The following is a 25,698-nucleotide window of genomic DNA, read 5'->3' as shown; positions in this document are numbered from 1 at the left end:
TCCAAGAAAAAGTTGAAAGAAGTTTAGAAATAATTTATCTGTGGAGGCTGACAGTAAAAACAATACAGTAGTGGAAAAAACAAACAAGAAAAAGGCAACTTTGTTCTCTCTGCTCCAGTGCCAGCGCAACTTGGAGCAGCTCAAAGAAAAGAGTGTAAAGCTTTCCACCGTGACCACACTGCTGGCTCACACAGAAGAAAAAAACTAACCACATGAGCATCCATTCACCCACGCCCTCTGAACACACCACCACACACCCATACTGAACAAACTAAAACACTGGCAACCTTCCCGAATTCAGTCATTGCGCACACACACATACAAACACATCACAGAACCAGTTGGCAGCTGATAAAAGTCTCTTCCAAGTCATCAACTTTCCCTCCCAGTCTTTTTCTCCCTCACTCTAACTAAGCTGACTTTTCCCTCCTTCACTGCCCTCTCTTTCCTCATTTCCATTCTTTTGTGCTTTTTGCAGCTTTCATCCATCCTGGCTTTCAACTTTTATTTCTTTAGGTTGTTTTCAGCTTTTCATTTATCATAATCCTAGTGTCCAAGACTCTTTACTTCATAACCTGCCACCTCAGTTCCTTCAATCTTTCCTTATCCATTTTTTCCTCCCTGCTTCCATTAATCATTAAGAGCATAAATTAATGAGCTGATTAAGTGGATATAATGGAAAAGATGGACACACACTGAGATTTGGCAGGTCTGAAGAGATGTTTGCCATCTGTGTGTGTGTGTGTGTGTGTGTGTGTGTGTGTGTGTGTGTGTGTGTGTGTGTGTGTGTGTGTGTGTGTGTGTGTGTGTGTGTGTGTGTGTGAGAGAGAGAGAGTGTGAGTGCGGGAAATGTGTAGATACAGCATTTGGAGTTAGTTAGGCTTCATGTAGGAATCAAGAATAAGTGTCTAGCAACAGCAGATGTGAGGAAAGTGATAACATGCTGAATAAGATCAATGGAAAAGTGAAAACGGGACAACTTGATGAAAACTCTTGTCTGCTTTCTTATGGTTAAGTTACGTGCACAAAACTGTTTACCGAACCTGAGGTGATATTAATCATCCAATATAGTTTGACTGATGTGGTTGTAAAAAGGTCACTATTGATGTTTTCCAGACAGAATCTGCTGAGAGCTCATGTTTTGCACCAAGGTTCAATATTTAAACAAGCAGAGCTCACAGAAGAGTCTGGTTGTTTCTATTTAATGAATGTGTTAAACACTTACATCAAAAAAGACTTTTATTTTGAAGGTGTGGTTCCTGTTAAAACCTGTGCCTTTTACTGTAGCTAGATTTCTTTACCAACTCTTTTCACCATTTAAATGGCGAAATGTTAAAAAATCTTTACTAAAGAGATCTGTGCTTATATTGTGCAATGACTAATCCTTGTTTTACAATTTAAAGCTGGATTTGAACCATAAAAGATGAGAAGAGTGAAAAAGTGATACGGTTTTGTACTGCATAGTCAGGTACAGTACAGTATTCTGGTAAACACCTGAGCTTTTGTTTCCAGTACACCGTGCAAAATTGCTCCTGTAGACTAATTTCATATAAGTCACTGATGTTATTGTAAACTCACACCACGCTGTAAATCATGTCCTTTTTCCACACATTCACATTATAACTGTACAATGTTTTGTTCTGTAACATATCACCGTTTTCCAACACTGTTTCCCAAGGGGAAGTGCATACAATATATTTCATTACAGGTTTATTGTTTCAGTTGACACCCTTAGGCCCCTGATGGCCTCTGCCAGAACAGGGGCCCTGTCTGGCCTGACACCCTCCTACTGGAACCATCTGCTGGGCTTCTTCCATGACAGCCGGCCCCAGGAAACACACCGCAGCAGGAGGTTGATGGGAAACCATGCACTGTGAATTTTGACTGTTACTCATAAGTGTATGCCAACCTCATCTCTTAAAAATTATGTTTCTATTGAACTAAAGTGAAGATACAATTATTGTTTAAGGAAACAGAATGCTCGTTAAGAAGATTTTTCAATGGACCATTACATTTATTAAAAGTAAAGCAGTAGTAGAGTTAGTGTGTTAGGTCAATGGCATTTACACCACAGACTCAGGTTTAACCCAATAGTCCTTTTGTGACTGGGATCAGGCAAGAAAAGCACTTAAAGTTAGGAGAAAGGTTTAAACTTTTTTACGCGTTTTGTCCAAATTGGAAAAGTTTCTCTATTAAGCCAGAACACAATCTCCCTCTAACCCCAACTTCGCCGTGTGAGTCTCTAAACTACAATTAAAAAAAAGTTTAATAATGCTGGAATCAAACAAACTGGATGCTGGACTGCAAGAGTAGGTACATCTGGAACATTGCATTGATGCGTTTGCTATCAACAACTACTTTTTTACAACTTATTAACATATCCTGATTATGTTAACAGTTCATCCAGAAAGTTTTCCCACATTACGCTACAGACTTATTTCAAAATGAATCAAATTCATTGGGGGAGGATTGAGGTGGGGAAGGGATTGAAAGTTGCACACTGTAGTGGTCCACAAATCACCTGTGTGCTAAATAATGAGGGGTGATCCGTACAGATCACCAATGAAATGTTATGTTAGACACCACTGGAGACAGGTCTCTTTGGTTTCAGTGTATGAGGACTGAATACAAAGTTGTGATAGTGTTTTTCTTTCCACTGAAGTGGAAAGTCAATCGATGTCGAATCAAGCTTCTAATGTCTCAGCAGTGAAATCTCAGTTCCCATTTTTGTGACTTATATGCACAGTGTGTTTGGGTTTCTGAAATATCTTTCATGTTCATGTTGCCAATAGTTGTCATTACAATTGTGGTTAGGTGATGACTGGTGGCAAAGAAACATTTGGGAGCTCATATAACCACGATTTGTGCTGTTTATTCAGGAGCAGAGACATGGAAAAGCTCCTGACAATCAAAGCCAAGCCAACAAGAGGAAAAAAAATAAGACCTGAACATTTGTATGTTGAATGAATGGAATTAATGAATTAATTTGACTGAGAAACTGAATCCTAAAATATAGCCAACACACACACACACACACACACACACACACGCACACACAGTTATATTTGCTTTCATAAGATCTGAGAGAGTGACAAGCTACAAGCTCCCATGGAAGGCTGAGAAAATGAAACTGTTTATAGGAACAAGATTTAAAACAAAACACACACTCTACCAAGAAGGAGAGATGGAAAAAATATGGAGGCACAAGGAGAAAAGTGATGGATGGGAGACAGAAGGTCACTTGAACAACCATTCAAATCAACTGTTCACACTAGAAGGTTTTGATTTAGGCCACTAAAGGCCTACAAGCAACATTTCACTAATTGACAATTATATTTACCAGTGTGTTTTCAAGATATTTGATGCCCCCCCAAAAAAATCAGCATGGCAATGCATCTGAAGTCATATACAATGTGTACTCGTTTGGTGCTACGAAAAGAAAAACCCTTAAATGGCCAAAATAGCCCTGTGGCTAGTCTGCAGGCTGCAACAGAGAGAAGGTACTGTATTACAACCATTACTGTGGTCGGCAATCAGTGTGTGTGCTCCATCTTCCTGTGTGTGTGCTAGAAGTCTTCAAATGCCTAAAATAGAGCCAAAAAAGCCCCCAAACTGAAGATGGATCATTTTAGATTTACAGACCAAAACCCAAATGGACTAAAAAGTGTCATTCAGCAGTACGCCAGTTTAATGTCTCTGCACATTAAGAGAGGCTGTAAACGGACGCAGAAGATAGGGCCAACCTCCAACTTAATATTCTGGCCTTAACATATCAGCAGAAATATTTTAGGCTCTGTTAAGCGAAGCTAGTGACTCATTAGTCAACATGGCTGCCCCTGGACTATAAGCAACAGTGTTAGAACCTCTATCAAAGACATGAAACATGTCACTTTTAGTTTTGGAGGAATATGATGCTAAGGTGATGCATAAAGCCTCTAGTGCCCCTATAACCCTGAAGTCTTGAACATTAATATTTTACTCTGAATAGAATCATCATATTGCTCCAATGAAGAACTGGAACAAGCTGATGAAGCAGGGTTTCCTGCAGCAGATGTTTCCCTAAATGTCAGAAGAATTTAGATCACGTTTGTTTAAGCAATCTTTACTTATGACTTTTGCAAATCAATTTCCTGGTGCCCTCCCCTTGCAGAAGATATACAGTACTGAGAGAGTGGCGTAAAATGACCAGCCTCAAAGCAGCTTCTGACCAAACAGAAGAAGAAAGCTGTACTTTATCGTGTAGTAAACCTAAAGCTGCCTTTTAGGATTTAAAAAAAAAAAAAAATTTCCAACAAAAACAAAAACTAAATTTCTTACAGATCATCGCTGTGCTTACAAGTATAAGCAATGTTAGAATATTACATTGTATTTGTATAAATAAATTGTATTATGTAGAATACAGGGCTCTGACCACTGTTCCAGATGATCTTTGGTTTTGAAAAACCAAACAATGTCCAATCATAAACAATTTTAATCTGGGTAACTGCTGTGACAGGAAAGTAGTGGGAAAACCAAGTAGCCAAAACAGCTTCAACAGGAGTGGAGTCATCAGATATGATGCAGACATAAACAAAACTTGTGGACAGCAGATCCGTTCAGCTTGAGACATGTTACTAAAGTCTGGGTGGATCTCACTGAAAGACTTGTGGGTTTATATAAAGGTTTGATTTTAATTCCTTATCCACTTGAGGTTGACATCTACATAACTTGGAGCTTAACCTCCTAACTCCTGATCCTGCATTAATTAAAGTCTCAGCATGTGCACAGTGTATGTGTTATCACTGGGAGAATTGATTGGAGTGCAGACCACAGTGATTCCGGTGAAGTTCTGAAGGTTGAGATGAGCAGTCGGGCTTATGTTTATGTCCAAGAACAGGTTTGTTTGTGCATTTAAGTTACTGCATGTCTACTTCAGCCTCTTAATATCTCCTGTGTTAGAAGGAGAAACTCAATAGTAAGAGACACAAAGAGGTGTGTGTATATTGTCAGTAATTGGCTGATATGAGCAAAGAGCATTTGTATGAGAGGCAGCAACCTCAGCAAAGATTCATTTTCTAGAAAAACAGGCCTGAAGCCCAAAATTTAACCCCTTAACCTCCCCCTTACCCCACCACAAACACACACACTAGAGAATGCACAAAAACCCACAGGCAGCTGAAGCTGCCAAAATAAACAGCCAGTGGCATTCATGGGAACTTACAATGGTCCCTAATGACAGCAGAGTCCCTCCCCTGCAGTAATTAGAGCGCAAACAGCTTGAGAAATTTGTTGAAGTAACAATATAGGTATTTAAAGAGAACGTATTTGCAAAAGAAAAATAAAGATTTATAAAAATTTTGAAACACAAAATGATGGATGAAAGGATTGACAAGACTACACAAGACAAGACAGGATGCAGTAATCCATCCTTACCTATTTAGTGTTCAGGCCTGGAGATCGCTGATGACATCAATCACCTCACTCCCCTGAATAAAACAGAAATAAAGTTATGTAAAACTGTTTGGGTTCAGCTGCTTTTTGTAGTGTGTGTAATGTGATGCTATTATTCGAGAAGCAATGGCTCTCTCTCTCTCTCTCTCTCTATATATATATATATATATATATAGTCACCAACAAGTAATAAAACAAAACAAACAAAAAATAAGACATTCCTCTCTTGAACAGCGTGATCAGTGTGCTGGTGGTGGAATAAATAATGATAGAAATTACAGTTGAAGTGATGCATGTCACTTAGTGGAGCGGTTTGTCCGGCTGATTTGCTTTCAGTTATTTGTTAACAACAACGAAGGTCTATGGCAAAGACTAACACACCTATTAACGTTGCAGAATGAAGGATGTCATTCATGAGTAGAGGAAGTTTATTGTGGGTTTCAGTGTCTGTGTGGCATCAGTTTCAAATGTAATAAAACTTTCCTTTAAAACAATCGTTACCTGCAGCCATTTTTTATCCAGTTAGCCAGAGTGAAAAATTATTTTAATTGTTTTAAACTCACATTTAAAAACCCTTTTGAAACTAATAAACTGTGTGTTATTGCTAATGTGTTTATAAAGTGTTTAGTGTCAGAAAAATCAAATGTGGAACTGATACCAATTTTAACTTTTTTTTTTTGGTCCTTTCGGCTTATGAATAGTCAAAATAAAACAAGGATAAAATCCATCGTTGCAGAGATAATCTGCCTGGTTTCAACTGCTACAAAGTTCTATAGTTATAAAATATAAAACCACGTTAAATAGACAGTAAAATTTTTATTCATTTCCTTGTGCTACAGCAGGAACCTATCACCTTGTGACTCTGGCTTGCGGGACACTTGGGGTGGCCAGTCGGATTTAGGGGCACCCATCTGGTCCTGGCCCCTGGCCATAAACCAAACGCCTGCAAGACAATTTTCATTGTATCCATTTTGAGCAGTAGCAAATCGTAGCATTTTAAGATGTTAGCATTAGCATGCTAATGATAGCGTTGGGCTCAAAGCTCTGCTAATGGTAATACATAAAGAAAGTATACCGATTTACTGGTTATGCTGCCCTAAAAAACTAAGGGCAGTTCAATAACCTTAACCCACAGGAGGGGATATTAAAAATTAAACCTTGCCTGAATATAACTAAACTTTTTGCAGAAAAGCCAGCGGATGTAAGTGAAATCCAGCCTTATACGCACTGCGCCGTGATAGCCATGTTAATTAAACATAATAAATTCAAAGAAACTGCCAAAACTCTCATTTTATCTATCGAAGAGAAAAGCATGTTTCTGCCTGGAATAATAACAAAAAGCTGGAGCTCTGCCTGAGTTTAAATAGAGCCCTTCATCAGGGCATGAATTAAACTAAAGGCATTTTAATTTGTGATAATACGAGAAGAGAGCCTCAGTTTTTCTCTCATAACGATAACATTAATGCTCATAGGCACAGCAGGCCCTAAAATAAAAGGCACTTTTTAACTGAGAAGATAAAGGAAAATCAATTTGTGGAGTAATCTTCATAATGAGACAACCAAACAGACAAAAAAGCTACTGATGGTGGCAGTGTATAATGAACAAAGACCAGCTCAGGCCCAAATTTTGAGTAAGCCCCCAGTAAATCAGTTCCCAGGTATCTTCATTTTCATTTCACACTGTTAAGCTTAGATCAGGACGCTGCTCGCTTCTCAAGCAGAAACAAAAAAGAACGTCACCCATGCTGCCTTCTTACTTCCGACTGAAACAACGAGCAAAGCAGCTAGTGAGGCGAAACTCTGAGCGTGTGTGCATGTTGAGTGTGTGTGTGTGGTGAAGTTTGTTTGGCAGCACTTCTAACAATGTCAAGGCCCTTGGTGGTATCCAGCAGAATGGCCCAGTCTGTCTCTACTCTATCTCAAAGAACCATATGCTTCTGGATAGGAGAGACGACGACAACGTGTGTGAGTGTGTGTGTGTGTGTGTGTGTGTGTGTGTGTGTGTGTGTGTGTGTGTGTGTGTGTGTGTGTGTGTGTGTGTGTGTGTGTGTCCATATGTTGTAGCATTTAACATCTAAACATCCAGATGGCGACGCATCAGTCGACACAATGTGTCCTTCCATCATCAGGAAGTGGCTCGAATGCCATAAAGACAATAAATATTCATTATCTGGGCTTTAGGGAGCGACCACACCAATCATTTGATAATTATAGTATAGTTATCATATTTCGCGAAGCGTTACAAATCAGATTTTTATTTTGAACAACACAAGGAGACATATATACTTATAAATGCAGAATGAGAAACGGCTGTGCTCCAAAAACATCAAGGAAGAGATTAAATGTGAGAGGAAGCAAAAGATCCTTGTTCATGCCTAAGCTTTTATCAGCTGGAATAATGTCCTCATAGTATATAGATGATGGTGAAACCCATATCAGTCCTGCTGAAGTAATTTAAAAAGGCAGCTAATCAAAGCCTTGCTTTCCATCTCCAAATGGTTGCTCCGATTTCTCAGGTTCACAGCTTTGCTCAAAATGAGTCGAAGGAAATTTTGACAATTACTTAGCCTCAAAAAAGTGAAAGCAAACCATCGAACTGAGTTATTATATGTGTTTGGCTCTACATTTGAATTAAACTTTAAATTTGTATTGTTCAGCTGTATAACTGGCTAAATACACATTGGTAACGTGACACCTGGAAACGCATGTAGTAGTTTCTTTGAAATAACCAAAAAAAGAGAGCTGTAAAATACAAAACACTCTGCTGTCTAATACTTTATCTGGGATATAAGGATATGAATGGACAACAAAAGAAGCTCCCCAGAAGTGAAGCCACAGTTACATTATAGGTAAAAATGTTATTGCTTTATCATTTGTTAATCAGCATAATCCCTGTTACATTACTTTAGAGCTATTAACCCATTACATTGTTACTACCCAGAGGCACCTGTATTTATTTCTGAAATATTACCCCATTTATACCTTACTAAGCTATAAATTGCCACCAGTTACGAGTTTTTCAACTGTAAAATGCAAGACTCAACAAGCATCTTAACCACAATTTTAAAATCTATATCAACGCTACTCTTCAGTTCAGTGATCCTACAATGGTGGAAGCAAACTCTCCACGGTCAGTAACATCACTCCCAGTATCCACAAAACTGCTGAAGTCTGTCGCACCTTTCTGTCAACTTAAATCTTGGAGGAAAAACTTCCTTTCTGCTCTTTCTTGCACATGCATCTCATTAAAACAAAAACACTTCTTTCGATAGGTCTTTGCTTTGATGTTTTCTCCTGAACTTAGACTTTTGTTGCCTTGTACCTCACCTGCGAGTCAATTTGGATAAGAGCGTCTGATAAATGAAAAAATATAAATGTAAAATGTGCCGTGTCTACAGCAGTGACACCTACAGGTCGAGCACTGGTTTATGTGTAAATGTTTTTGTGTGCCACCTTGGCATTGGACGTATGAAGTCTAAATGGGGGCTGTTACATTGAAATGTATACACCCCCTATCAGGCAACAGGAGAAGGGGGGCTGCTGATAAAAAGGTGAGAACTGCATAACATTCAGGTGACACCTCCCTGACAGGAAGCTGAGGGCTGCAGTTGTGAGCCGCTCCATCCGTAGGCACAGAAATGTCCTGCTGACATATTGCTGTTTGTTTTGTTATTTGATAGATTCCGATATGAACATTACATAAAGTATTAACAGTCCAAGTTCATGACCTGTTAAAACAAATGTATTGCTAAAACTTGGCAGGAAACGACTCAACTTTAGCCATTTTCTTAGCACTGCACTTCTAGGACAATGGTCTATTGAGCTGATAAACTTAAGTTATAAAACTTAAGTTATAAAAATAAAAACACACATTGTATTTAAATTATTTCTTTTGATTGTGAGATTAAGAGAGCAAAGTACCTGTCACATCCACAGAGCCACATTCATTTTAGGTGTTTTTTTTTTTTTTTTTCCCCATCTGAAGACAGATGCAGAAACACAAGCACCAAAATATTTAAAAGTATCTTAATCACTGACTTGGGTTTTATTGCATTTTCAGAGGGATATTGTGTATTCTCCTCTCAGCTTACCCCCCAGTGACCTCTCCTCTGCGTTTTTCATTTCTACTCTTCTTCTCTTTAATACGATTCAAAAACTGACTGCTCTGAATGTGTAAAAATGGAGGAGAAGGCAGAATTTATGTTGCATATTATTTGGCTAAAAAGAAACTTTTTTTCCCCCATACACTTCAGACTTACATTTTTATAAAAGTATTATTCCTGTTTTATATTAGTAGCAGTAATTTAAATCTTGATTCTCTCTTCATTTTGTCCAATCTTTTAAAAAGCCAACAGTGAGCAGACAAACGCTGCAGGTCCAGATTGTAAGGCTCGGACACCCTCTGCTCTTTGTCTGACCTCTGCACCAGAATACACACACACACCCATGCACGTGCACGCACACACAGACGCAGTCTGTCTTGCACACAATGTAGATCAAGGGTCATGTACCAATACAGATTGTGGCACAATGGCAGTGCAAACTCCACTTTCTCTAATGCACACAGCACATGTTTACATCCAAGTGAAGCTCATGCTCATTTTTTCTAATTACCAGTGGACTGAGATGGGGACACAAAAGCAAGATGGAGATACAGCGCTAAATGTTTAAAACCGTAGGTCAATGTTGCGCAAGGCTGTATTCAATGACTATCACCGAAAAACAAATGCAGTCAAAGATCCACCCAGCCATCATCTTTGGCAAAAGGTTAAGCAAGGCTTTCCAGATATCCTACTCCCCAGCAATGATCTCCAGCTCCTCTGGCGAGATTCCGAGATTCTCCCAGGCCAGATGAGATATTTAATCTCATCTGGCAATGTTCAATGTTCGCATTACTGCTGACGCTGCACCAATCCATGTTACCCTCACTCGTGAGCAACAACCCCAGTTACTTAAAATCCTTCACTTGGGTTAGTCACTCATTCCCAACCTGGAGCCGAAGAAGATATTAACAGAAAAGTAAGATGTCACTAATGAAGTGTTTACTGACTTTTGTTGCAGTTGGTTTTCAAATATGGACCTTTAAACCATTATGGTGTAATTGGCATTTTTGTTTATTTAACTACATGGCTTTGGCTAAGAAAAGGGAATTGTTTTAAATAGATGTCTCTGCTGCTTCTTGGTTTGAATTTAACCTCTATGGCCCAAGGGGAGTGAAGGTGGCAAGTGTAAATAAAAAGAAAAACTAAGCAAATGACTATCTGCAGATTTTCACAAACAGGACATTCTAGCACCCCTGAGGCCTGGGGGTTGTGCTGCTCATTAGGTCACACAGGGTGACATTTACTCTCGTTTCCAGATGATGTTGCTCTTTTCATGCTGCTACTGGATGCACAGAGTCACTCCTTCAAGGACACAAGCCCTGTTTGGAAATTACAAATTTAGATGAAATGTCAGCACAAGATTGCACAAAGCTGCAAGGTCTTCCTAGACAAACTACACATTTTTTGCCTTTTTTAACACAGGGGACAGATTGGGCCATATAGTTTTGTCAAAACAAGACCTAAGCCTGAGAGTGTTGTGGTCAAACCTTGGATAAAGGAACAATTGTACTACTTGCACTCTTACTCTTTTTGCTATTTTAAAACAAGGGAATGGAAACTTTTGCACCCAACTGTAAACACACACACACACACACACAGACACACACACACACCCCAGAACCATCTATTAATACTGCAACATCAGCTGTGCAGACACAACTCTTTAAATAAGTTATTAGCAAGTTAGCAGGCAGAGCCAAGCTAAGAAGGACAGCTGAGCTAACGTAAGTGGACAACTCTAATGCTGAGTGTTTGCTCCCTCAGTCCAGCTGAATATTGAAAAAGAGGGCTCGTCCTGACGAGCTGCAAAGGCTGAATGGACAAAAAGACATTAGCAAACGTTTTTTAACTTAAGAAAACACGTGTGAAAGCTGGACAGTCTAACCAGTGTGATTAAGCTGTGCAGTTAATTTGTTTTGAGTATGTCAAACCAGTGCTGCAGCAAGAAGCAACAAGGGAGGAGAGATCAGGAGAAGGCTGTAGCTAATGAAGACAGAGGAGGACATTACTCAGCTAATGCATAAGCAACTGTTTAGATGGACAACAAACACAGACAGATGTAGGATTATTCTATTATTATTATTTTAAGTAGTACTACAACTACTGGCTGATAAATTTGCCCGCACATTTTGATACGGGAAGCGGTAATGAAATGGTAAAGGAAGGAAAGAACAAAGAAATCTCTGCACAAGAACTGTAAAGTTAAATTAGCCATTAAGACTAAAATACGATTAGTGTAAAATCTTTGCAAATGGTAAAACTATCTGCATACATCCTTTTAAACATTGTATTTAAAGAGGTGTAAATGACTTTGAAGACAAGTGCATTAGTGTGTGTGTGTGTGTGTGTGTGTGTGTGTGTGTGTGTGTCCAGGCTTATTTTTGTAAGATTTTAAGCAATTAGTACAGGAAACAGAGGCAATGTTGCCTTGGCTTCCCAAGGGAATTGAGTTATGCACTGTCAACACACAAATTTTCTCTCTACCCACACACACACACAGCAAATTCCCACACTGATCAACAACATGCACGATCTCAGCTGTGAAACATTACACACACACACACAAACACACACACACACACGAAGAAACAGGCATACTTAAAAACACACCCTCAACTTCCTCTTGACCCATTTCCCAAACACAACACACGACCCCTCTCTTTTCATCCCTTCTCTTCATTCCTCTCCCTCTTTCTCCCTCATCTGCTAGAAGCAAAGCAGACCAGAACATTTCTGCTTTGTGTCACCAGATCAGAGGACAGAGACACACACACACACAGACACACATTTAATCAGTTTGTTTATGAGCCAAAAGTCAACATTCTCCTCTAGACTGTATTGAACTTTTTTTATGCATTTCTGCTGCACTGTTTAAGAGTTCATAAGGTCACAGTCACATAAATTATTTTCATTTATATTTTATTGAAGTAATTATGCAGTATTAAAAACTAATGTAAAGGCAGAGACTTAAATGACAGTGATCATAAATCACTTATTAATGCAATAAAAAGATTCACTGGTTCCACTTATTCCAAATGTGAAAATTTGCACCTTTTTCTCTTTTATATTTTTTAATCCAATACCAGAAGGGCAGTAAGTGGACTTTGATTTTATATGGTTTAATTCTTTTTCCCTTTATTACGACTCCAACTGCTTTTATGTATTAAGTTATGCATTACCACTTCAGTCATAAATCTATTAGTCTATGCATTATTTGGTCATTATTAAGCCAAAAATATAAATTTACTGCTCTGACTTTCCATTAGTGGAATCAAAATTTTTGTAGTTTAGTTTTTGCAGCTTCCCCCGCCCCCCTCCCCCTCCCAAAATAATGTACAGAGTCCAAAAAAAGAAATAAAAAATTGGTAAAGATGTTGTCTTGTGTTTTGTCCATCTGCATGTATGTTGTTAAGTTTGAGCTCTGAGGGCATAAGTACACTGTGTTTTATAGTCAAACTGTGAGGCCCAGTGCAAACCACCAGACCTGTCTGACATCAATCCAAAGTAATCTGGTCTCCTCTGCTAGCAATACCCCTGATGTGAACACCTACTGGGAAAAAGTGTCATTAATATGCCCTGAAAGCACTCGGAAGGAAACTTATTTGTCAAAGCGAAGGAAATACCCCCTTTAAATGTTTGGGGAGTGGAAAGAGATGAACAAGGCCAAAAAGAAAAAAAAAGGATGGAGAGCAGAACCAAGGCAGAGCAGAGATAAAAGGTTGATGAGTTGAGCAGAGCTGCAGCAGTTTGTTTAACAGTTAAACAGGAAAAGTTGAATCTGGCTCCATCAGCATAGTGCTGGCGAGACGATCAAGCTCTAAATCGAGCTAGGAACTAAATAGATCTATGCTCATGGAGGAATTTCTTTGTTTACTGAAGATGTATTTAGAGCGAGGTAAAGAGGAGGAAATGAGAAAACGACACACAAATCGAAGATAAACAGAACAAAAAAAAAAACATTAAAGAAAAAACTTGTAACCGTTTCTTTCTATCTTATATTCCTGCATTTACCTCACCTTTCTCCCTCAATAGATCACCTCTTCCCACCTCCATTTCTGGCTCTATAAAAACTCATTTCTAAGGATTTAAAAAGTAGCATCAACTTCCGACAATACGCTTACATATCTTTATTTCCCTGGAGGAGGCTGGCTGAACATCCACCTGCTGTATAGTCACGCACACTGCAACACTCATAAGTCGTTGAACATAAACACAACCACAGTACTGCTGTCCAGACGCCAACGTGTCAGCACGTTTTTAACAATGCTACAGAGGAATTCAGTCATTTTCCTGGCTGCACGCTGTAGGTCTTTGATTTAAACATAAACAACACATAGATTTTCAATTACTTTTTTTTTTAAAAAGTTAAATATGTCCCAAGAGCACAAGATGATACCAAGCTGTGCTTAGATTTGGTTTCACAAGTCTGCTTTCTGTTTTAATGTGCTAGTTAGGTAAACAGCAAATAAGTGCTTGTAAAAGTATTCACGCCCCTTAAAGTAACTCACCCAAATTAACACTGGAGAAGTTGGTTAAATGTAGATCACCTGACAAATCTGTGAAAAATCCACTAAAAAAGCAAGTCATGGAATGGACACAAGAACATTTCCAGGTCATTGAATATCACTTTGAGTCCAGTTAAACCCATTATTAAGCAAAGCAGGGAACACAGCACATGTGCAAGGAGGTGACTAGTGATGGAGGCCTTCTGAAAATCAAGAATCCCACTGAAGGATTTACATGCTTTAGTGTCTGAGAGTTTTTCCAGATTCAGTACAAATTAACAGCTGATTTAATGTTGTAAAAACAAAACAGATGAGGTGAAAACTTCCTAAGGAACGAATACTTCTTATAGGCACTAAACTGAAAATCGGTGAAGTCGCCCTGTAATTGCCCATCTTCAGTGTTTTGCTGCTGACATTTTGTTTAAAAAAAAGAAAAAACAATTTAGTCTTTAACGCCTGGTCATGCACGTATTATAAATGGCAAAAGTTTAAATTGAAATCAGTTTATTTTTGATGAATTATGGATCAGTTACTGGGGTTTGCTTGCAGGAATCTTTAAAAGTCTTTTAAGTGATTAATAGAGCACCAGGATTAATTTTTGCTGTTCAGCTAATGAGTGTATTGCTTCATCACCAGATTCAGTAAAAGGTTTCAGCCATAAGCTTGAGTGAAAACAAGTAAATACTTTCCCCTGAAGTGGAGGATTGTATCACTTTGTTAACTGAAAATTTAAAAAGCATTTGGATGTCTGAATTTACATCTGGATTTACATGTGGGTGTCATAATCTAGAAAATACATTACCAGCCTTCCCACCAATGGAATAATGAAATGAATGAAAAACTGTCAAAAAATCAAATCAAAATCAAAAAACATCCCTTTAGCCTTAAAGAAACTCTACCAGACAAAGATGTTATAAAGCTGGGATGAATGGTTGGGTAGGTGGGGAACATCTGGTTTTGCTCAACATAACCAACATTCCTCAGGAAAGAGGGAGTCAGAGTGAGCAGGCTGGATGGTACTGAACCAACATCAGCCTTTTTTTTTAAAGTCTCCCTCCACTGACATCACCGTAGATCACATGTAGGAGGCGTTTAACATGAAAACACAATCCCACCAAAAGGCACCAAAAGGTTGTGGGAAATGGCCTATATTGTGGCCTTCGTGGAAATTTATGCCTTTTCATTGACGCTCCATTACTTGGTGAATAAAAATGTTCTGTCTGGGTTTGTCACTGTAGTTTTTCATCTTGTCAAACTAGTCAGAAAATAGCTCCCAGTATTAATTTCTTAAAATTTCCTTTAGTCATTCCATGTCTGGAACAAAAGATTTAAGATTTATAGGTCATTCCACAAATTTCTTGACAAACATAACATTGACTTTTTAATAAAACAAAAATAAAGATTCTCTCCTTGGGAATTAATTACTTGGCCCTTTATGTTATCCTCCCTTTCCCAAAAGAATTTCTCCTTTCCAGACTAAGCCTGCATTTCAGATTGATATAAGCACTAAAAAACTGCAGCCTTCTCATTCATTTTAGTGAGGCAGGCGTGTCAATGCAGTGGATTCAGGAAAATAAATGCTGGCTTGTCAACAAAAACTTTGAACTGGGTTCATTTTTTGCTGCGGTGCAATGCAAGCCGGCACTACGTTGGCCATTTAAATATGTGCAAGTGCACATTCCTGAGGAGGATTGTAATTTCCAGCCTCACATTCTGAAAAGCCTTCAAACGCATGACTGCTATTCAAAGCGGACTTCCTTGATTGCATTTAATTTTCTCACCAGCACCTGATGCAACCCTCTACTTCAAAGAAGCTGTGTTCTTTCATACATGTACCACTGAGCTTTTGTTGATCTGAAAGTAGCAAAGGCCAAATGTTTTCATCCTGATGGTACTAAAACCTACAATATTAAACTTTCTGCTCTGCTACTCACTACTGTGCTCAGCCCAGAGCTTCAAGTAGTTATTCAATTGAAGTTACAATAAATGAGATTTCTTACTAATTGCTGTAGAATAATTAAGATTATCCGACTGGTCAGAGGGGCGAGCCTGGCTAAAACATTCCAAGTAGGGATGTCCCAATACTATTTTTTTCTGACTGAATACAAGTACAAGCTAATACAAGTTACTGTTACAAGCACTAAACTGTTTTGCTTTTAGAATGAGTTACTGCACAGTAAAATCCCCATCAATCCATTGTAGTTAGGAAAAAAAAGAATCCGGCAAAATGAAAATTATTGCACGTTACTCTGCTAAAACAAATATGAGGTCAACCAGTGTTTAATGAACCAGTGTTTTACCTCCGCCTACCTGCTGAGACTAAAGCGGTATTGGGCATATATCTACAAGTACACAGGCCTGTGTACTTCAGGTCTGATCAGGCCTGTTGCTCAATACTGGTATCAGCATAGAGGAACAGATGAGTAATTGGACTTAAAAGCTTAAATCGTGGTTTCTTAAGGTAAGTACACTGGTTTTCACTGGATCCTGTGATGATTACTGTGAATACCTGCATTCTATTAGGCTACTATGCAGCAGTTCCTTGTGTCTCCCTTTTTATTAACACAAAAATGGGACTAAAATCATAAATGGTGCCATAAACCCGTAGGATAGTCTAATTATCTTAACAACAGACCTGATATATGAAGTACTGAAAGGCGAGAGCCACAGTTTCATTGGTATTAGGCATCTTTTTCACTGATTTAATTGTACTCTGTTTAGGCAGATTAACCGTAAGATTCACCTGAAATTATTGAGTACTGCATAACTGATGATGAAACAGGTTCATTTTTGCAGTTAGTTGATTTGAAGTCAGACTAGATTGATTAAAATGTTGTTACCAATTTCAAATAATGATTATTGTCAGTGTAAAAAATCTGCACAGCTATATTTGTCTTACAAAATCATTTTTTCACCTCCAGTAGCTGCTTCAGTTTGGCCATTTAGCTTTTTTTGAAAATGCATACATATATTTTTATGGGTAAAAACAACCCCTCACAGCGCACAGCCCCATCTCTTCACGGAGCCTAATCGAGCAGAAATGTCATAAAAATAATAAAAAAATAATAATACTCCAAATACACAATTAAACTCCAGTCGAAAGATACGACACCTGCACAAAGAAGCAGCAGCAGCAGCGGTGAAAATCAGAACTTCTCTCTCTCTCTCTCTCTCTGTGTGCAATAGAAAATGAAATGCCAAGCCTGGCTAAGGACATAATGAAAAAGCTATTATCAGCTTGAGCTTTCATCAGCACTGCATTCAACCATGTTCAATACAAACTGATTCTCTCATCTCATGCTGTATCCATCTGAATGCTGGGATATAATAAAGGAGGCGAGATAAGACAGAGAGATCACATTATTTTTCCCCCCCATTATAGGAGTGCATCAGCACATTTACAGTACAGACGAGCCAAGTTTTCATGGGCAACACACACGGACACATTCGCTGCCAAAAGGCCAACATGATTGAGCTGTCAGTGTGGGAATCTGGTACATTTAAATCATTATCACAGTCTATGTAGGTATATAAGCTTTCTGTACCATGTGCATACACTCAGCGGCTACTTAATCAGGTACATCTGTTCAACTGCTCGTTAACACACGTATGTAATCAGCCAATCACGTGACAGAAACTCAATGCATTTAGGCATGTAGACATGGTCAAGATGACCTGCTGCTCAAACTGAGCGTCAGAAAGGGGAAGAAAGGTGATTTAAGGGACTGCGTTGTTGTCGTTTCATCTGATCAACAGAGACAAACCCAAAGATATTTGGCTTAAAAAATTAAGTCTTTACAACGGACAAGGTGGAAACCACAGCTAATTCACTGAGACAAACAAAAAAAACTGACATCAAGTGTTTCCGTAGATACCTTAGTGTTCAGAACCTCGTGTTTATGCCGCTAATCTACAATCAAATTAATTCCATAATAAACCACAACGAAATGGAGCAAGTGAGAACATCTTGGAAAAGAAAGAATAGTTAAAGATTTAGAGTATAACTCTTGAATCGTGCAGCTTTCCTCTAAATGCATGATGCCTGCAATAATCTAGTTCTCGAGCAGGTCTTCTCTGTCTGCTGGACAAAATAATCCATCCTTAATACTGTATGCGGTCACACTGATGACTTACAGCTGTGGTACTTAATCTGCATTTGAGCTTAAAGGACGGAGACTTTTCTAGAACACGAATGGAACTATTAGATCTGACAGTAATGACAGCCTGTCTTCTATAGTGTGTATGTGTGAGATTTTTAAGCGCGTGTGAGTTGAGTTTACATTTTTGAGCCAGCTTTCACAGCTGCAGCTTCCCTCTGAGACAGACAAACACCCACAGCGAAATCAAGATGCAAACACACTCAACTTCCTCCTGCAAAACAAACCAGTGCTTTCCTGTACACCTCCCAGAGGAAAGTGGGAGTATGTGCTGTGTGCATGCGCACGTGTGCGTGTGTTAAAACATTTCCCAAATCTATGAAATTGGCCACCATACAGACAATAAAACCAATGCAGAATGGTTTCTACTCACATTTGGTTATGTGAGTTTCTGCAGCCAGCATTACTTTGTGCCAAAGACCTCCTTTGTTGCCCAAAAGCTAAAAAACACACATTAGCCAGACACACTGCTCCAATGGGGGACATGTTTCTTCTTCTAAATGTCTTGATCCCTGCATCTTTAACAAACGGAACACATGCTGCGAATCATTTTAAACATTTCCTTCTACCACGGCCAGTCAAATTTGTATTTGTGCGATCTCTGGTGGAATTACTGTACGGGGACTTCCATCAGTTTGGACCATATTTATACTGAACAGTGCTTTAATAACAATGCATACATAACACAATGCAACATTGGGTGGATTTTCTAGTCAATGTCAGACATTTTTAATAATATCAAATGGCAAAAAATAAATAAATCAAAGTGATTATTAACACATGATATAATATTTTAGCACATTTAATACTATGACCAGCAGCCTGCCCATTCAAGGTACAACTTATTGCCTGTTCCAGACCTCACCATTTTAAACGTGCAGTATCTAAAAGATGGGAGTTTTTATTCTCTAGTATTACCATTTTTATGAGAGAGCCAATGCTTGGTTTGTCTTGTGCACAACAATTCTCTCGTGTGCCCAAATGCATGCGAGTACCATCACATTCCACAAATTCTCAAAGTGGCCGGGGCCTTAATCTAACCTCAGTGGCGGAGAGAGCCGGACCATTATTTAGGACATGCTCATATTAGAGACAGGCATTTCTTTCTCATTTCCCCAGGTCTCGCGCTAGAACAGAGTCAAAATATGAAAAAGTCACCACAACTGCAGATTTTAACAGGAAAGTTCCCGGGGGAAGCCAGTGGGTGCCAATGCTGCCTCCATCCTCGAGTAGACTTTCCCAGAATCCTCTTGGGGGGCAGACTTTACCCACAATATCACCAAAAATCCTTTGCAAAATGGAAATGACCATGTCTCATGTTGGCCATCTGTGTTTAGGTTTATTGATGTAGTGACATTTCATACTACACATACAGAAGATAAATGAGTTAAATAATGTGGATTTTCTTTAATTGCCATCAATGACTCCAACACCATCAGTTATACTAGTCATTTGTATACAGTAAGTGCACCTGGTTTTTGTAGTTGAAGTTGAATAATGTGTGGTGGGGAAATTAATGAATCTGTGCATTTTCGTGCTGCGGTAAAGTTAGATTTTTATGGCAGCATTTTGTCAGTGGTGACAGACCAAAATAAGTCACGCCTGTGTTAAAAGGAAGGGGGGAGTTACAACCATTGCAGTTTCTTATACAAGATTTGTATTTAATGCACAAGGGCAGTCAAAGAAAATAAAGTTTCAGATTTATGGGGTGGCTGTAGCTCAGTTGGTGAGGCAGTTGACCATGGAACACAGGGTCAGTGGTTCGATCCCTGCTCCCGGCTACATGTCAAAGTATGTTAGAGACACTGACGCTGAACCCCAAGTTGCTCCCGGTGGGTCATGTGAGCACCTTGCATGGCAGCCACTACCATCGGTGTGTGAATGGGTGAATGGGAATCAACATTGTAAAGCGCTTTAGATATAAGCGACTATTTACCATTTAGTAGAAATAATATCAGGTTCTTTAACAGAATCTTTGCACTTCTGGCTGTGTGAACACCATCTCCTGGCGTAACACCTCAAGAGCTATGTAAACATCAGCACATTTCCATAAAGGCTTCATTATTAAAGCTGAGCTACTTCCTGTATCAGTGGTATTATCAGACTTCCTGTTTGCCCTCTATCACCCTGACAGCCTCCAATGTGTTCACATTCAAGACACTGCAAGGCTTCACACTGGAGAAATAATGTTTTCGTGAGAGTTATAAGGCTGAATAATGATAAAGCAGCTCTAACGTGCTGTGTTGACACAGCAACTCCAGTTTAATGAAGTGGTTTTTATTTGACGCAGCCTATAGAAAGAAACACAGCAGCCCTTTGTAACACACCGCTGCCCACAAGCCAAAATGTGTTGCTCAGAAAATTGTTCACACTACATGTGTTTTTTATCTTTTCATAAACTGGCTACTATTGGACACAGAAAGACATCAGGCCATCAAAGTCATTAGGACCTGTTGTAATCATTAGTCACAGTTAATGTTAATGGTCTTTTCATTGTGCTAAAGCTGCAACTATCAGTTATTTGAACTAATCTGATATTTCATCAGGAAATGTTTAGCAAACTGCTTAATCAGGTTTCAAGCAGAAATACCAGCAATGCTCCAAATAACATTCTTATTATTGGCAGAATGTTTAGAACAAAAATAAGTCTTAGTTGTAGCATGAAACATCTTTGTTCATCCAAAATCAACAGAACTTTGTAACGATTTACCATCTTTAGAGGGAAAACTAATTTTTCACTGCATTCAAACATCACGAAATTATACCGCAAACTCCTTGATATACATTTGTCATGTATATATAATAAAACTAGATTTGTCATATTTAGATTCTTGAATAAAAACCGATGATAATTCAGTTCAGTGTGGTTTATCAACTGTAACTGTGTGTACTTATGGTAGATGAGGTTCAGTGTTTTTTAAGCTTCCATTTCTCACAACAGGTTCATTAAGGAGGGGAAGACATGATTTGAAATGTAAAACTAAAATTTGTGAAGAAAAAGATGAAACTGAGAAAAGGCTAAATGAGCTTAATAAGGGTTTAAGTCCTCACCTGTTCAGTGTTCAGACTTGTTGAACTGATGACATGAACCACCTCCTCTCCTCTCCTGCACAAAACCCAAAAGTTAGGAATTAGGCAACATTAGGTAATTTTGATCATTTTTAGGTGTTATTTTAAATTCCTTATGAGACGACTCCCCAACTTTGAGGTTGAGGTCTACAGAGAACATGTAAATTAACAAAACGGAAGCCACATGGTACCGCTCGCATTTTAAGGTCAGAAAAGAAGCTAAAACTGAGGAGATAACAGCAAAAAAAAAAACGTTAAAACGTCAACGTTCAACAAGACACCCACATAACCTCTGGTACAATGGGTTGGGTGAAGGGAGCACTTGAAAAACCAGGCCACACATTTTCTCTCTCTCTCCCTTTCAAAGACGCACACACAGACTAATTACACTTGATGGAACTTTTTAAATGACTCAGTCTAAGAAGACCAAACCTAATGAACCACCTACACTACCAATCATCTGTGAGCCAGAACACTTGACTCCACAGACTGAAAGGAGGATCACCATCAGGTTAACACAGTTTTCAGTACACAGTTACCACTGATTAAACGATTTTCACTGCACAGTGAACTGACCCAAGATCTCGTTTAATCGGACCAATTAATGGCAAGTTTTATACAAGTGAACAACGCTTAAAATATCATCATATATTAATATATGACACGGTAGCTGTAGTTCAGTTGGTAAGGCAGTCGTCCACGGATCAGAGAGTCAGTGGTTCGATCCCCGGTCCCGGTTACGTGTCGAAGTGTCTTTGGGCAAGTTGCTCCCGGGGGGGTCAGGTTAGCACCTTGCACGGCAGCCACCACAGCTGGTGTGTGGCTCAGTAGGCAAACGTCTGCCTTTTGAAGCCTCAGGTGGTTATGGTCATGTTACATCTACATCACATGTTTAGATAGTACAGGGCTTCCTACTAAACTGCTTCAATACTAGAAAATGTGTCATTAATTATTTTGATAACAGTCAAAAATAGGTTTTACTTTTTGTTTGAAACAATGACCTAAGTGCTATACACTGCCACCTTTAAAACCTTCAGTATGGCCATGACAGGACACAGAGAAAGCCCCCCGTGCTTGGAACAATTTGACTTTTGACCTTTTGCAACATATTTGGGGATTTGAGTGACAGCAGATGAAAAATGGCTGCATGAAAACATCTGATTCTTGGACCACAATTTAATAAATAATAGAGTCATCCGTGCTGCTGCCCCTGTTCTACGAAACAACAATGTTGAAAGAGCAGCAGCTCTATCAGTCAAAATGACGCCACTGTCGATGGCTGGCAGTCTGTTCCTGCTTTATGCTCTTCCGTTTCATATGCTTTTACCTGGCAGTTTTAGAATGGTGTCTGCTCTACTGGTCTATGATTGGCCAGCACTACTTAATCTCCGACCAGCAACGGGGAATATTCCGTTAAACAATGTAAATGTAGTCTTTGGACCTCTTCCTCCTTTCCTGAGAGCAGTGCCGCACAATCTTTGGCGTGTGCCATATGCTCTGCCATGGAAACGAAGCAGGCCTCGTGGTAAAACAGGAGGAGTACTGGTAAAAATCAAAGCTCAGCATTTCCCTGTATTATTTGAGATTCCTCATTAGTTCCAGTCTCCTGGACAATGTTGCCCCTTATAGGGTCAAATGTCTTAAAAGCAAGCGTGAACCTTCTTTAAATGATAAGACGCGATCTAGATCATTGTGCTCACAGGAGCAGAGCCTACTGGCCTCGCACCAGATACAAGAGATGCTTTCTCTGTAGTAGCACCTACTCACTGGAACAATCTTCCATTACAACTGCGTCTGGCCACAGATTTAATCTCTTAAATCAGAACTCAAAACACACCTTTTTAAGCAGGCGTCTGATTTAGTGGATTGTATTTAGACTTGGCAGCTCAATTCTTTTATCGAAGTATTAAAACAATAGAATCACAGACACCACAATTTTACACATTTTAGTGGATCACATGTTGTGTGATGAGACACCAATGTCTTCCAGTAATGTGGGACATTGAAGTCTCCATTCAACAAACTATATGTTAACCAGAATCTCATTGTAACTGCCACAATCCCTCAAGGAAGATGACCACTTCTCTTACGAGTTATATTTCCAGCACGTCGAGTTAAAGAAACAGTAAATAAAAGGGAAGGTTGAAAACACGTTTACCCTTTAATTAAGTAGATATTATGCAGTCATTTAACCACCATACAATCGATCGTGAATCTATCGAAGTATCAACACAACCAAAACAGAAAACGCCCCTGGGAGCCTGAAATTAGGGTTTGAATAACTTTCAAAACATAGCTTAATGTGGAAAGATGCTCTCAAAGAACAGCACTGGCAGCAGCACAGAAACCTGTGCTTTTAAAAATTCTTGACCAAGGCTCGACCATCTAATTACTCCGACAATCTTAACAACATCTAATCAATTATCAGGTTGTGGAGCATTCTGATTTACTGTGATTTCATAAAAAATGACTACTTGAAGAGCTGGACAGAGCATAGAGTGTAGCAGAGCACATCAGAGAAGGAATATTGTCATACTTGAATAACATACATTACATTAAATACAATATTAAAGTAATAAATACTTTTGGAATAAAAAAACACAACAAAAACATGTCACCCAGTGGAATGGTGCATCTAGCTGATGTGTTTTTAGAAGTTTGTGTCTGTGGCAGAGGCCAATGGGATGACAATCCAGGCTGCTGGCTGACAACTAACCAAATGTGAGAAAAGAAGACAGATTGTTGGCTTTAGATTCTACATGATAATTGTGCACAATGATTTAAAAAATGACCAGTGTTATCTTTAAAGTTTCATATTGTAGCTTTCATAAAAATGTTGTGCCATTTTAAGGCTCTATAGACGTGACATTTCATTAGTTACAGATACGTGTTTTTTACTGGTTTCATTTCTGTATACATTTTCCCAGAAAATTTGAGTTTTCAAATTTAGAACTGAATCAAACAAAAGTTCAGTCACAAGGCAATAATGAGACAATATTTTCTTTCCTTTATTGAAAAATCTATAAAAGAAGACTGGAAGGTTATATCTTTGACGTGTTAACTTTATTTTATGTAACACTCCATGGACTTTGTCCCCTCCACTTTCCAAAGGCTCCTAGCAGCCTTTGCCACAGTTTCTGTAAACTGAATATTACCAGTTCAGTCTCAGACAGTGCACCCTCACACATAAAAGGCTAATGCTAGGCTCTATGCTCTATGTAGACAGTCAAAGATCAACAGCTTTCGGCTTGTCCTTTCAGGGGTCACCACAGCGGAACATGTTCCGCGCGTTGATTTGGCATCAGTTTTTACGCCGGATGCGCTTCCTGTTGCAACCCTCACATTTTATCCGGGCTCTGGACTGGCACCATGGTCGCCCGTTTCGGCTGGGCCGGGCCACATCTGGTGGGGTGGGATTCTAACCCTTGGATTTCTGCATCCCAACCAAATACTCTTCCACTGAACCACAACCATTCTATGGAGACAGTGCTTTACTTTTTTTGCTTCTGCATAACTGCTGGATGTGTACAGAAGAAAGTTATCAACAACAAGTGGAGTGCAGGGCAGTCAGTCCACGGTGACCTCAATGTGTGGGGTGATGTCAGAGTTTCAAGCAGAAGAGGTAAGTGAAATAAACACTTTCCAGCTCGGTGTTAAGTTACTCTTTTAGGATGCTCTGGAACTGCAGCTATTCAGAAAAGCCCTGGTGGCTGTAAATCCAATAAAAGAAGGAGTTAACGCCTCCATTCTTGGAATTCCCCTCCCTTGCAGTATCGATGGTTGTATCAAATGACTGTTGCTAACAGAAAGAAGTGAGTGTTCAAAAAAATGGGAGTGAAGTCAACATTTACCACCTATAAGCAGCAAAAACACCAGAGAACAAAGACATCACACATCCCAGAAAAAGAAAAGAAATGGGATGAATAGATTTAGGTGCAAACATGTATATACTGTAAACACACACACACACACCCCTCTGCTCTATGACCGATGGAGAACGAGCTTTGAATGCCACGATGTGATTTGCTGCTTGACATGTTTTTGCTGGCAGGATATTTCATAATAGTTTATTACACTTTGAGTCTTTTAAATCAACAAAACCGCACACACACACACACACACGGAGAAGAGCGGCCTTGTAAATCAGTTTTGCTGGCTGGCTCTTATCTGAGAAATGCCAGCCATGAGAGCAGGGCGGGACAGTGAGCTGAAAGCTGTGGAGCTGAGTTTTCTCTCTGTTAATGACTCGCGTGGAGCTGCTGCCTCATTGAGCAGCACGGAGGCGAGCGGCTGCCAGGTTGAGGTAAGAACAGCATCAAAATGTGCAATTAATGATGAAACAGCATGAAACTGCACTGTATGCCTAAAAATGTCTCAACAATGATGAGACTGTTACATAACCAATGGAGTCGCAGCTGAACTGGTTAAACCGGT

General features: G+C 39.2%; 1 protein-coding gene across 3 annotated transcripts in view; it reads right to left on the bottom strand.

Annotated features, from left to right (window-relative positions):
• plxnb2a.1 (plexin b2a, tandem duplicate 1) overlaps positions 1–25,698 on the bottom strand; it is a 155,648-nt gene that overhangs the window by 86,546 nt on the left and 43,404 nt on the right. For 2 of the 3 annotated variants that reach the window (XM_067489965.1, XM_067489966.1), the window contains exons 2-3: positions 21,247–21,301; positions 5,413–5,465 (exon numbers count right to left, since the gene is read on the bottom strand). The gene's annotated coding sequence lies outside the window, so the exon portion shown is untranslated. The remainder of the gene's footprint in view (positions 1–5,412; positions 5,466–21,246; positions 21,302–25,698) is intronic. The other variant, XM_067489967.1, reaches the window with a different exon arrangement.

Source organism: Channa argus, chromosome 21 (assembly GCF_033026475.1).
Source record: "Channa argus isolate prfri chromosome 21, Channa argus male v1.0, whole genome shotgun sequence".
In the NCBI taxonomy this organism is placed as follows: Eukaryota; Metazoa; Chordata; class Actinopteri; order Anabantiformes; family Channidae; genus Channa; species Channa argus.
Note: the sequence above shows the minus strand (reverse complement) of the source record. Positions and strands in the feature narration are given on the sequence as shown.